Raw genomic sequence first — 15,000 nt, forward strand, 5'->3', positions numbered from 1 at the left:
AACATCGCGAATTAGCGGCAATTGTCAAAGTGGCTTAAATAGCGCCTGCGTCGTACCAGGGAAACGAGCACTGTGACCTCCCTTTTTCATTACATTTTTATCATCTCCTTGAAATATTAATTCTACTTGAAATAATTTGTAAAGGTCTTTAGGCATAAAAATTACAATCTTGATTAAAAAACATTGCGACATTGTACTTTGGAAACAAAATTTAAATTTCTCTCGTTAAGCCTCAATATCCACATGCAAATACTCCTGACTGATCCACATTCATTCTCTTATGCTATTAGTTGGGAGAATTTGCTAAATGACAAAGTCTTCCCTCAAGTGATCATTTTATCATATTGACATAATCTTTCTTCTTGATTTCGTAGTGATATTGTCAGAAGGAGTTTTATTTCGGTCACTCTTGGGACACCATGGGTGCTTACCATTTAGCCAAAAAATCCGGAAATTCCGGTTAGAAGTCAAATGGAAAGGCAATTTTTCGGAAAATCTTTTCGGAAATGTGGACAACCTCCAGAGGTAGTCCACTTTTCGGTTCGAAATGGAAATCGGGAAATTCGCTTACCATTTAGGAGAATCGTTTCGTTTCCAGGCCCTTTCTCACAAGATCGAGTAAATATGCAGGATGGAATGCTGGGTGGTAAATGGGAAGCGTCATTCTCATCTGATTGGTCAATAAATTTGGAAAATCGCTTACCTTAATTTCATGCAACGATCATTCCGTCCGGATTATTTGGCTAAATGGTAAGCACCCCATGTGATTGTTTTTCTGTTTATTGCCTTTCAAGTCATTTGTCGTATACCTTATACAAATAATATTACTTCTACATCCCCTTTAAGCTGTAACTAACTACAGTTATAACAGAGAGCCTTTTCATGACACTAAGAATATTTGATTCTTTTTGTAGCTCATGCTCGAATTTTGTGACTTTGAATAGCAGTATTCTTTTAACAGTAGTTACAGCATATGGATTAAACCAGCTGGGTTTTGATAACAATATGTGGCCTCTTTTTGTTACTGAAATGCATACAAATCCAGGAAGGTTAAATTGTGCCAATTGTGATACTCAAACTACTGAGCCTGTTTCAAGGAACGTATTAAACTCACGTTTCCTTTTCATTGAATTCCCCCCTGCATTAATGTGTTTGAGGAGATTCTAATCAGGGGAGTTCAGTACAAACTAAGAGGTGTAGTGCGATGTCACAACAACCACTTTACTTGTGCTGTTAACTACTTACATGAATGTGAACTTCAATAAAATGCTTGAAACGTTAATTTTTCAACGGTCTTATGCACAGTATTTATATTAAATACACATCCCATAAACAGGTTATCAAAAGCGGGGGCAGCTCTAGTGAACACTATTTCTAGTTTTATAATTGCCAAATCAATCAAATACTTCTTGTTTGTTTAGTATTTTTTAACGCCTTAAAAGACCTTTCTGGTTACCCAATTCCGGTCCAGGGAACGCAGGAAATTGCATTTTAGATAGTCCAATTTTACAAATTTCACAGGGGGGCGGGGGGCATGCCCCCGGACCCCACTAGGCGTTTGTGCCTCCGGCACTCACCGTTCGCGCTAGCGGCGCGAACAATGCACATCCGCCAGCTGAACCACTGCATCCGGTACTTCTAATTGCTCCCGAAACCCCTGGTTATAAGTTTGAAATGGCAAGTTCATTTATTAATAATTTCCCTTCACTGAAGTGCAGTAGAGTGCAATTTATTTGATGATCTTATCGCAAGCGGCGGCAGTCTAACATGAAGAAAACAACATTGTACTCCCTATGCCCATAACTCTGAGAGCCAGTTCGCTCAGGGAATGGCACCACGAAAAAAACGAAAACGCACGGTATTATGAAATTATGAATTCTTCGCTTTCTACTGAGGTAAAATCATTTCAGTTTTTCCACTGACGACAAGCCATTCAAGTCTCTAGTGATGTGTCTTCTTTGATAAATAAATGGTAGTCTTTACACTTGGCTGTTAAGTAAGACTTATGAGCGAATAAGTTATGCGAGTGTGAAGGCTTAAGTAAAATCTCAAGTTATTTTGGTATATTATAAAAGCTAGACTGGACCCAGCTGGACTCTGGACCGTCAACCAAAACATTCAATTAAAAAAATAATAAAAGAAACGAACAAATTCACTTTCAACTTAAGTTAAATCGTTTAATAGATAAGCGACAACATCATCTGTAAGCCGGAGAGCAGAAGGGATGACTAGAAAACGCATAAGTGTTGGTTGCTTGATCATGTTACACCTATTCTTAAACAGTTACAGTGGCTGCCAATTATTAAACAACCTACGGTTAGGGATGCTACCATGGTATTTAAATGCTTAAATCTGGACTTGCACCTCCATATCTTTGTCACAAGGTTAAAACCAGATCGGAAGTGCACAACTGCAACACTAGGAACAGGGATCGCCTACATATACCACTCTGTAGGACGGCTGCAGGTCAGCGCGCATTTACTTTCAGAGGCCAAAAGCTGTGGAATAGATGAGTTTCAGTCTATCACTAATTTAGATGTATTTAGAGTGAAAATAAAACAGCATTTTTAAGGGTATTTTTGGAAACCTAAGTTTTAGATATCTGATATTGTAAATTAAGATGAAAAGCCTTTCGAGGAGATTAATAAAGTTATTATTATTATTATTATTATTATTATTATTATTTATTTTTTATTTTTTACTACTATTATTATTATTATTATTATTGTAGAAAATTGCATAATTATTACAACATTATTAAAATAAGTGAATGAATAAATGAATCAAACTCAGTTATAGCGTACGATAGTAATGATTATTCAGTTTTGTTATCAATGAGTAAGGGTCATCATAAGCATCCTCAACTCCGAGTACTGTGAGAAGAAATTCCCTAATTGTCTTTTGAATGGATTTTTTGTGTAAGCGCGCGCGCGCGCTCGCGCCAGTCTGGGAGTCGTGTCGTACCTCATTGAACGGGCTTCAGGATTGGCCAGAAGAACAATAGAACGAACAAAGATAACAATGGATTTAGCACAGAAAACAATAGGAAGTACCAGTAGCCAGGAGGAAGAGAGTTCCATAATCTCGTTCCAAAGTTGGCAATAGACTTACAACTGTATGCTCCGTCGCGACAACAACTGATTCGAGGTATCCAGCGGTTAGAGAAACCGAAGGTTCGAGAAATCTCCCGGGATTCCACTGTAGTTATCTTTGGAACACAAGTCAACCAAATCCACTTTTAAAACAAGAAGATCTTTCAGATCTTAAAACCGCGCTTTGAAAATTTATCTGTTTTCTTACCACTATATAGTCGCAACGTAGTACACATTCCAAAGCAGTCTTTGTTGATTCACTGACTATAGAACCAAAATCACTTGATCAATCTGTAGCACAACAAACTGACAACAACGGCAGCGCACAAAGGTATTGCGCCATTACTTATAGCCGTTGTCAATTCTCCGATTGCATCATCAGTCGAAACCGTAGTGAAATCTCCGATAACGTAATAGTCTTAGCTTTCTTTCTTAAAAGTCACGATTACATGTTTCAATAAGACACAAAAAAATATATATTTTGTTGTAAATAAAAAGCGGACTATATTCATAAAATTTTAAGTACATTAAAGTTTTAACAGCTTTTTGGCGAATAAACATCCTAAGTTGCGTGACTGGAAGTCCCACTGACTATGTGGCCGAGTGGAAGTCTGGTTCAGCTCTCCGACAAAACGACAAAAAAATAATAATAATAAACCGATTGAAGAGCAAGAACCGCGCTCGGCCCATGGCCGCGCGGTTAATAACAAACAACATTCATGCAGTATTTTCATTCTTTACCTTTTCGTTTTTTTTTCATTCACAAGTCAATTGATACTGTTTTCCACACTTGAGCTTTGGTTATCGCTTCATAGAGCGCTCACATCAAAACCGTAAAACAAGTGCCAGTGCTAGTAATTCAATCAGCTTATTTATGATACATCTATGCCTACGCTCGATTGCTGACTGTTATAAACACTTTAAATTAAGCGAATATAACATAAACATGTGACGCAAAGATTACCAAGACAGAAACCGTGCATGGAATGCGGTCTTATCTTCATTTATTCACAGACGCAAGTTTATTCGTGCAGAAAGTCAATTTCCAGTAAAACTGAAAATCCGGTACTTCCCATTGAGAAATTTCCCACTCTTGTACTACCCAGAAATGCGATAATCTTACTGCGGCTTACTATCCAATTTCCGCTCTATTATCTGTGAAGTGGTCGCTTACCAGAGATATTAAAGGGAGAAATAATCCCTGGAGTTTGGACTCGAGTTCGAGTTCGAGTTGAAGATCGAGTTAGACTTCGAGTTAGACTTCGAGCTGGATTTCGAGTTGGTTTTCGAGTTAGGAACTCGATTGCAAACTCGATGGTTCGGGATTCCCCTCTAATAAAGGGTCGCAGTTGCTTACGAGAGGTTCCAAATACAATGATTTTACTTGGAAACTTTTCGTATTTTCAGTATTTTGGAAAAGAGGTCACACACGAAAAGTAGAACAAATAACCACAGCAATTCGTGCTTCAACTTGCACAAGTATGATGATTGTAATGTATACTATTAAGTTATTATTCAGTCTCAGTTTAATGTATATATTTTGTAGTCATTCTTGTTTCTTATTATACACGACTCAACAAGCTGTTCAGCTTTAACTACTGATCGTGTTAAAAATAGAGATTTACATTAAATTATGGCCGAAGTTAGTTTTCTGACCACAAATTATGGCAATTTGCCCTGCCGAGCTACATAATTAAGAGGGTAAAATGTAAGTTTGATGAACACAGTAAAATCACAGAGTTGGTGTTTATTTTGAATGACGCACTTAATTTCAGGGCCAACATGCTGCTTTGGTTTTGCACCAGGAGTCATACATACTCCCACTAATAAAGCACCTGAACTTGTTTGCTGAACACAAATGTTAGCAACAACAGTTTTTAATGCCGTGATCTCCAACTCGAAAAAGAAAGAACGAAATTTATCACTTACCACACAGATCGAACGATTGAAATATCAGCACACTCTCTCTCTCCTATTTAGTCAATCTGCGGGAGCGTTAATAATAGAAGACTTTCTTCCCCTCTAAAGGAGTTTTGTTTGAAGACAAGAAGCGCATCTGCAGAATTACTTAGCTAAGTTATCAGTTTCATCAAATAATCTGAGTCCTGACGGAAAGTCAAAACAGCGCAAGCGTTCCTCTGACGAGCGGATTAATGATTAATCATTTCTATGGGCGGCCACCACCGCCAAAAATACAATAAATTGAAATGAAGTGACAAATGGACCAGTCAAGACTGAAACAATTTTGCTCAAAAAGAAACGGTTCAACTAATTGTTCAAACGACTCAACTCAGCGGCAAATGGTTTGGTGAAGTGTGAAATGGTTTAATAGCCGGGCGCTCCAGCGAAAAGTCAAATCGACAAGTCAATATTGAGATGATTTAGTTAAAAAAGGAACAGTTCAACTAAAGGCCGGGACACACTAGGCGATAAGTCGCTGCGACAGGTCGTGGGGACAAGTCGTCGCAACAAATCGCCTTGTGTGACACGGTTAATTTCATGAAAATCATTGTCGCTGGGGCAGAATTTTGTCGCCGCGATCAGTCGCACGAATTCAAACCAGTTTGAATTCGTGCGACTTATCGCAGCGACAAAATTAGCGAAAGCAGCGTTGTCGCATCGTGTGTACACTTCCGGCAACAAGTCGCTGCTGCGACAAAATATAAATGAACCAATGAGAGAGCGTCATATGGTCAGCTATATTGAATTAGAAAACTAGTTCACATTCCCGCACATACAAGATCACTGCGTGTGCTCCGAACAGGCGTCGTGTCGCAGCGACTTGTTTTGCAAGTAGTGCACATGGAGCAACTTGTCGCAGAGACATGTCGCTGCGACTTGTCGCCTAGTGTGTCCCGACCTTAACGGCATATTATGAAAGCTGGACTGGACCGAGCTGGACTCTGGGCCGTCAGCAAAAAAATGTAATTAATTTTTATTTTTATTTTTATTTAAAAGCAACGAGCAAATTCACTTTCAACTTAAGTTAAATTGTTTAACAAGTTTAATAGATAAGCGACACCATTATCTTTAATCATAGTTATGATTTCATCCGGAGCTTTTTCCGTTACGCAGGACTTTGCGTACTTTTGCCATTGTTTGTTCGCACCCTCGAAGGGGCGTAATGTATACTGCAAAGCACAGCTATAAAAGTAGTCCCTTTATGCTATCTTTTTAACTAACAGAAGAAACAGATTAAAAAAAACGGTTCACTACTTCAAAACATAAGCACTTTTTTCGCTGAGTTTGTCAATATGCCTACGGTGTTGCGTGACTTTGGTGAACTGATCCATTGTTTGGAGTTAACTGATCTACCCGCAAAAATTGTCTTCTTGTCGCAGGAGATGAGTCGTCGCTTTATCTCAACAAAGAAGGATTTTATTGACTGTGCACAGGCAGCCCAAACACATAATTCGACTGCTCAGTCAACGTAACGGTTTGTAAGATTTAACGATTTGAGGCGTTCTGGGCTAGTTTTGAAATTTTCTCCTATCCTTCCTTTAATGAAGGATAGTGTTTGGGTCGCCTGTGAGTAACGCAAACCGCTCTATTGATTCAAGTTTGCCAGGAGTCTTTGAGAATAATTTCCTTAAATCCAAATTAAATCCATAACAATTAAATTAAAGCCTACCTCAAAGAACGAAAGAACCGATGATTAGAGTTCTGGTGACTAGGTGAATACAATCGCTGCTGTGCTAAAGTTTTGTTCAATCTTGCCGCTATCTAACTCAAGTTGAAAGTGAAAATGGTCGTTGCTTTTTATTATTTTACAAACATATAGGAAATTACGTTAACGTACAATCTAATGAAAAGACTGAAGGGATATCGAAAATACTCCGTGTCCGGCAGCCCGATAAATTCTAAATTTCGTGCCGATCTTCGCGATACTCGATGTATGCAATGTTATCTTAGTTTAGACGGCTGAGAAGTTGTCGATTACAGCCGTCAATCTGTTCAATGCATTTCTGTGAGCACTCAACACTATCAAGGGCATCACCCTACGAGCAAATTAAGCCAAAAGCCCGTGAGAGATATTTCAAGAATCCTTGTAATGTATGAAGACTTTCTTAACAGATGTTTTTATCACCTAGAAGAATTTCATCTGTTCGGATACCTTGGCTGAAAATTGAAGTGCCCAAAAATTTAAGGAATGGAATCTTCATTTGAGAAATTGCTAGCTGAATGTTACTTTCTACGAACTCAACTTCCTAGGAAACCATTGCTCATCCGAAACTGCGAGGTGCAAAAATATCCCTTCCGAAAACGTAAGGGACTACTTTTCCCATGGTTGCAAATCTTTTAGGTGATGTTTTAGCAAAGAACTCTATAGCTGCTTACAACGTAGAACCGAAATTCGTAGAACATCTTGACTCTCCCGAACACGTATTTTATATTTGGGTGCCTCTCACACTCCAATTTAATGGCTTTCAATTTTCAACGTGCTTGACTGATATAAGTACTTATCGCAATAATGGCAATACTAACATTTTGGAAATAAGTGCTGTGGTCATTTAGCGATTTTGTGATACGTTCGCGGTCATTTAGCCCGCTTTCCGAAGAAAGGGCCGCAATGATCATTTCCGAAAAGGAGACAGGCCCACAAACTTCCATATAACGATAGAACAACCTCCTAGAGACTGATCTCTCACTTAAAATGCAGCAAGCAAACATTCTTACCTTCTGTAGGGGAGTTTTTGCTTGCAACAGCTCGACTATTCTCAATGCGAAGCCACTCCTTTCCACAGAACTCTTCGTCCCCTAACTCGTTCCCAGCGTCTCTCTTCTCTGCTTCCTCTTTCACAGTGGTAAGGGGGAAGGGGGAGGGGGAGGAGGGAGGGGGGGGGGGGAGAGGGGGACAGGGGGGCAAACCTGAAAGCCGTTTTCACTCCCCCTTAAAATCGGTTTAATGGAAATATCTCGTTCGCGTTTCAACCAATACAAAAGCCCATTGTTCAAAACACAAATCAATGTTTTGGTGATTTTACGGTATATTTGGAGGTCATAGTTTTTCTCAAAAGAGTAGTAACATTTTGAGAAATCAGAAATAGTTAAAATTTGATGTAATTTGAAGTTAACAATTGATATATGGACACCCAAACAGTCCCCTACCAACCTGGTGTGCTCTTGGGTTGAGGCAACTGTCTGTTGATGTTCCAAAAATAATTTTCTTTCTATAGAATTTGTTTATACCCGAAGAATCAATTTTCTTTCTGTTATCCCGTCTTTAAAACTCTTAAAATGCTCTTCAAATTCATGTGCACCCCCACCTTAAGGGCATCTTCGCCTTTTGGGTATCCCCACAACTAAAACGCTACCGTGGTGCCCGAGGTTTTTTTTTTCTTCTTCTCAGTCTTCTTCTTGGATTAAATTTAGCCGCGAAGCGGCGACAACAAATTAACGAAGGAAAAACCCCTGGTTTCGATCCCAACGAATCTCATTTCCATGTAATGTTAGCCTGCAAGCAGGCTCTTCTGTTGAACAACGATAAAAGCAAGGTGACACACGCTAACACCAACCCGGTGTGGCCACTGCATCAAGCCTCTTCTGTTGAAAAAGATGCGCGGTCGAAATATAGGGGCTTGGTTACTAGAGTCACCAAAGCCACTATATTTCGACCGCGCGTCATTTCAACGGAAGCCTGCTTGCAGGCTAACGTAATATATATTTACAGTGCAGTTTATGATTGTCGATTCCGATTGGTAGATATTTTAACATCCACGCAATTCAAAATTTGATTAGTTGGCGATTAAAACAGCCGAGAGAAAGGTGAGGATAGCGTGGTTGTCATGTTGGAACCTCTGGGACCAGGATATCACAACGCTAGCGATACTGGCATCAAGGGTGGGGATTTGCTTTAATGTGACTTTCAAGTACTTGACTGGGGCGACGGGAGAGATTTACATATTTTACGGCTGAATAGAGATTATTTAATGTTAGAATTACATCGCCCGACAGTTTTACCGGGCCTACTGCACTGAGAACTGGAAAACCCATTGGCAATCACAGTAATCAGTTCGCTCAAAAAAGGTGCAAAATAGAAAATCTTAACCGCGTAACATCGCTGTTCATTAAACAACACTGGAAGTCTTAAACCGTCAAGTAAAAATTCATTCAGGTGCCGGAGAAATGCCATAAGCACCGGCAGTAGCAAAAACAGAAACAAAAGGAAACAAAGGACAAAACATGAACAACGAACTGCGTTTGGGTTCTATTTTATTAAGCATGACATTTGCAGCCGGTATTTAACCCCGAGACCGTTACAAAATATGCGAAATACAGTAGTTGTCATGCAATACACACTGCGTGTCTAACTGTTTTTTTAAGGAGTATGTTGACACATAAGAATACTATGAAACTTTAAAGAACCTTTTAGCAACTTTTTTTTCACCCTGGTTGCGGATGGTCACGTGGAACTCCTTGACTAACATTAATCCACCGGGGTAGGGTTTTCGTTATTTTTTGATCTCGGAACTCGGGAGGTTCAAACCCTGTTGAAGTACTGAATTTTTCAGGCTTCTCTACGCAATTGCTAAAATTGCGTCCATAACTGTGAGGATCATAGCTCTACTTGATTTCATATCCAGAGTTCAGTATATGATTCATTTCATATATCATTTCGTTCATTTGCTGTGCATAATCTAACGGCAAGTGATGTCACGTAATACACTACATTGGAAGCATTTCATGCGAAAAAAGGAAATACTTTGTCAGAGGCAATCACAAGCAGTATCAAGGCAACGTTCTTTGTCATGTAAGCTGCTGTTTGTTGTCTTTGTCAAGAGGACTCTGATGTGATGAAACTCTCTTTTAGTCGCTTTCATCCTATTGTTCCTCCTCTCGTGTGGGCATTGGGTTTGGCTCAATTGCAAGCATCTGTTCGATAAAAATTTTCGTCTCTCCACAGCTGCGACCTCTCCAACATCCATAGAATCTTCCTCTATAAAACGACGTCGGGTTTTCATGACGTCTTTATGCACAGGGGCATGCTTTAGACGTTCAAACCAGTGGAGATTGTGCAAGTACAGCCCTCGCAACTTTCTTCTGTAAACCGAGTAACAGGGAATTGAAATCTGTGGACTCAGCTATCGTTTCAGAGACCCCCTCCTACAAGAACGTGTTGACTTCTTTTGTCATAGGTTAAACTCAGTGACTCTTCTACGTCTTGGCGAAGAGTTTGAATTCCGGCAGGGATTTTTGTAATTCGAGTCCCAGTCACTAACGTTTTTCTTCCTCTTCCCCTTCGTCTTGGTTTAGTTCCTCGTCTTCACTTCTGTCTTCTGAGTATAGGGTGGTACTTCCTGTTATCAGTCCGCCATTGTTGCGCCTCCCACAGGTTCCTGGTCTGTGCTTTTTGAACAACCTCGCCTCTCGTGACGGTCTCTGTCGGTCGGTTTGCGACAGTAGCGGCAGAAATGAGCCATACGCTCCTAATGAGCAAAGCGATCTTGACGTCTGCCTTTATAGACATTTTTAAGTCACGGAGCGAATGGTCCTCGCAGTTACTCCCTCATTTGAGTTACTCAGGTATGCTCGGAGTTACTCCCTCAATTTGAGTCACTCCAGTATGCTCGGCGTTACCCCGCTAGAAATGAGTAGAGACCAAACTCACAACATTAAATCACAAGAATGCAACAGTCCAGTGAGTCCCAGTCTCTTAGTGAGTGTTATATCCTTCTTGCGTAGGAAGGGGCCCAGTTCATTCATCGTGTTCTAAAGGTAGCACGCATTGACGCATATCCTCAAACTTATTCATAATGCGTCGCCTTTCTGAGATATCAGCAAAACACGCCGTCGTTAGAGCGTGGTCTCGCGGCTTCCCAACTCGCGCAACACCCTTTTGTGCCTTCGTAAACGGCCGGGGGCATAAAACCGAAAAAATAGTTTCCATTGTTACAGGAACACAAATTGCATTCCAGCAGAAGTGGCACAAATTACTTCAGACATTATAACCCCTTGATCTCCTTTTGTTGAAGCGTATTTTGTAATATTTTTACACTATATTTTCATGATCGTTTTATTGTATGCAGAGTGTTGTAATGCACGATGCTTAAGAACTTAGAAAGAAAATTAAAAAGTGCAAACCAAATTTTAAAGTGTCGCAAACAACCTCGTCCCTCTAAGTTAATTTAAGTAACTTTCAAACGGGAAAATGCATTAGGCGATAGCCAAATTTCCGCCTATGCAGGGCCGTAGCGTGAGATTTTGAAGATCTACGCACTCGAAGAATGTTTTGAGGGCCAAAGGCGCTCCAAGCTATGGGCATCTGAGGGCACTCTTCCTCAGAAAATTTTGACATTTAGGGTCTGGAAAATGCCATTTCCGACTATTTTGGAAGGACATTTCAATAAATAAATGCGAAGGAAAATGCAGTAGTTAGTTTATTATTTTACCTATCTGTGGAGTTTTCTCTGCAGCAAGCTACAACACAAACAGCTAGGGGCTTTACAGTACAAGCAAAGGACAAGACGTGACGTCGCAAACTCTGTTCTAGTGTGTTTTCACTCACGTGATCAGTAACCTTGCTTTTCCACCGAAACAAAAGAAAAGTTTGCATGATAATAGAGCTAAATTCCCGGAGGATTAGTTGGGGACACCAACATGGCCGCCGTATCTTTTGTTTAGGGAACCAACACGGCCGCCGTCCGTGACGTGGAAACACTCTATCACATCATCATCATCATCATCATCATCATCATAACAGTTCTTTAAAAAATAACCGGGAACTGGTGGACTGGTGACAAGACTGACACTGTGTGGGGCCACGAAGCGTACAGTTTTCTTTTTGCTTTCGTCCACTATTACGTTTCTTGCCTTTAAGGCCTAGCCAAACGGGTCCAACATGTTAGTGCAACATCATCCACCATCATCCACCATTGTTGAGTCCGACATGTTGCAATCGTTTCGCCACTATGTTGCATGATGTTGGAAGTTATTGAACGAAGTTTGATTTCCATAAAACATCGTCTTCAACATCATCCAACGTTTCTTTTGTTCTAAGGTGTGAATGACAGTGTTGCATTCGTTCGGCCATCACATTCAACATTGTTGCGCGCGCGCAAGCGCTGCGGCTATCGGTATCCATAGTGATGGGTTATTCGTTGCATCTTTTTCCCTCGTTGCCACGTCAGTTCAAGCTACAGAATGGTGAACGAGCAAAGTCTTGAATATCTGAACGACGAAAGCTTGAGTAATCTCTCTTCGAACAGATAGCTATTCTTGTGATCAAAGCTCTCAGGGGCATGGCGCCAATGCATCTGCAGAATCTTATGCAAGTCAAGACCCCGGGACGCTACTCCCTACGCAGTGACGCCCTGGGTCTTCTCAAGGTTCGTCACACTTGGGGAAAGACCTTTGGCTGTCCTCTTGCTATCATTAGAGAGAGTAACTCTCTTGACAATTTTAAAAGAAACTTGAAAACGTCAACATAGCGAGAATTTTTTTTTTTAAGGATTCTGGGTAGATTTTGGTTCCAGACTCTTGAGTCCAAAATGCTGGTTCCAACACATTGCACCTCGTTGTCGTTTGACACTTTTCAGGGGCACCCAACGAATCTCTTCCTCACATTATCTGTTCCCCAGAGGAATCTTGCTGGCTGGCAAAAATACAGATGTTTCGATGAGCTGGCTGGGAAATTTATTATTGATAGAGGTTTTGCCTGGGAATTACTGACTTTTTCTGGCAGTTCAACCAGAGATGGCTGTAGCAACTCTTAAGACTGAGGACCACTAAAAAAAAAAAAGGACCCCTTCCCTCTCCCAGAGAGTAGTCACAAACATACGACGGCTTGTCAGAGTGATTGCGCTTGCGGAAAAAAACCAGTTTTGTCCTGGTTTTGTCGCTTTCGTTCGGTCGTTTTGGATCGAGGGATTTGAAAGCGCGCGGAATTCCTGGGTGGGAAATAAATTTGATCAGCTGGCTGGGAAACCAACCAATTTTATCTAGCTGGCTGGGAAATTTCTTGTGTGTCTTGCTGGGAAAAAGGAACAGATATTGTTTTCCCAGCAACACTGAAAAACACCTGAAAATGCCTTAATAACATTTATTTTCATTAACTGCGGTATAATAATACATTTTACAACAAATTAGTCGTTAGGTGCCCCTGACTTTTCAACAGAGAGCAACAATGTTGGATTCAACAATGTTGTATCACGTTGGATCCGTTTGGCCAGGCCTGTATGGGTTAATGAAAAGATACTGGAAATACTCACACACAGAGCGACACAGTTTAATTCAAAATTTAAAAAACTTGGCCCGATTTTATAATGACTTTAAATAATTCATGTCTCTATGGAATAAGGACGTGCATATATGGACGCTACGCCCCTGTATTATGTTGTTGGAAACACAGGAGACCGTCTTAGAGGCTCTTCCTTATAAAGTTGTAATTCCGACCATGTTGGTTATCTTAACGTAATTATCTGTAGTGTTAGGAAGGATTACGTTTTTGCAAACATTGGCCGTGTACTTGTACATGTTCTTTGCCGTGACTTTAACATCTTCAGTTCCAACCTAAAGAAGTTAAAACGCTGAAGCTGTGTCATCGAAATCTGTCCTGTAATACTTTCAACAATCGATAAAACTAACGATTTTATTTAAAGGATATGAAGGTTCTCCTTTACAAAGAAAACTGCTTTAATCCGGCATTTCTTGGCCCTATATATTTTTTTCTTTACTTGATGTGCCATTTTTGGTGTACCATGAGTAGTGTATGTACTGAATTGCACGGTAATATAAGTATTTAAGTGATGGAATCAAAATTAAAGTTTAAAAAAATAAAAAAAGACGGGACAGCAATGCGGGAGGAAGGATGGGAATGTGTTTCTTTAACAAATTCAAGACCAGTTCGCTGACCGCGTCGACCTGGTCCCCACTGTCAAATTGTAATAGGTGACGTAGTGTCTGGCCTTGAGAATCTTGCAGCACGGCACGCAGAAATCGGAGTTGTCGTATCAAACGTTTCATGACTCTGTCGTTGTATGTTTACGTGTCCCAGGCTCAGATGGTACTTCCTGAAATCCGTCTGCCATTGTTACACCTCCCACAGGTTCTTGATCTGTGCGTTTTCAACAATTTTGCCCCTCGTGACGGTCTCTGTTGTAAACTCGACTAAACGGTTTGTGACAGTAGCGGCAGAAATAAACAATACGCTCACCCAAAGGTATTGTTCCAAATGAGCATCGCGTGCTTGACGTCTGCTTTTATACACATTTTGAGTCACGGAGCGAATGGTCCTCGCAGTTACTCCCTCAATTTGAGTTAATCCGGCACCAAAATGAGTAGAGACCAAACTCTCGCTGATCAGGTCTTACTCGGTGTTACTCATTTTGAGTCACGGAAAGAGTGAGTTACTGCCCCAATTTGAGTTACTCAGGATTGCTCGGAGTTGCTCATGAGTTGCTCAGAGTTGCTCATTTGTTGCTCATCGGTTGAGCATTTGCTCATGGGTTGCTCATGAGTTGCTCATCGCTTGCTCATTTTACTCAATACTGAGAAAGGAGCTACACATTATCAATCAAATACACATTTTGAGGATGGAGACCTTAATGCAGCTAGTAGGACTGTGAACCCTAACATCTATTATCAATAAGGAAAAATATCGAGTTTTGCTTTACTCCGATTTTCACCATCTGTTTGCCTTTTTGTAACTAGGCAAAATGTACATGAGATACCTACATGGCCTTTTTTCCAAGGGAAGAAAAAGTGACACTTAGCGATTCAAAGCAATGTTCACACTCGGTGCCCTGCAGGCACCAAAGTGAACGTACACTGTAGGTTGTTTTGAACGCAGAACCAGAGCACAATAATATGCTGTTGGGCAATAATTGAAAACACCCTTTTGTTTCTACATGTGCTGCTCGGGGACGAGTAAGTTCTGGTGCTGTTACTAAAAAAAAAAGTAACTTGAGTT

The 15,000-nt window shown here is 40.5% G+C and overlaps 2 protein-coding genes across 2 annotated transcripts in view; one reads left to right on the forward strand and one right to left on the reverse strand.

The window, feature by feature from the left end:
* The window catches only part of LOC137972545 (zinc finger protein 729-like), a 64,884-nt gene extending 59,731 nt beyond the window's left edge, over positions 1 to 5,153 (reverse strand). Inside the window, exon 1 of the mRNA XM_068819293.1 lies at positions 5,022 to 5,153. The gene's annotated coding sequence lies outside the window, so the exon portion shown is untranslated. The remainder of the gene's footprint in view (positions 1 to 5,021) is intronic.
* LOC137973007 (zinc finger SWIM domain-containing protein 5-like) overlaps positions 1 to 15,000 on the forward strand; it is a 435,845-nt gene that overhangs the window by 120,821 nt on the left and 300,024 nt on the right. The window lies entirely within an intron of this gene.

The sequence above is a fragment of the Montipora foliosa genome, chromosome 10, assembly GCF_036669935.1.
Source record: "Montipora foliosa isolate CH-2021 chromosome 10, ASM3666993v2, whole genome shotgun sequence".
Lineage (NCBI taxonomy): Eukaryota > Metazoa > Cnidaria > Anthozoa > Scleractinia > Acroporidae > Montipora > Montipora foliosa.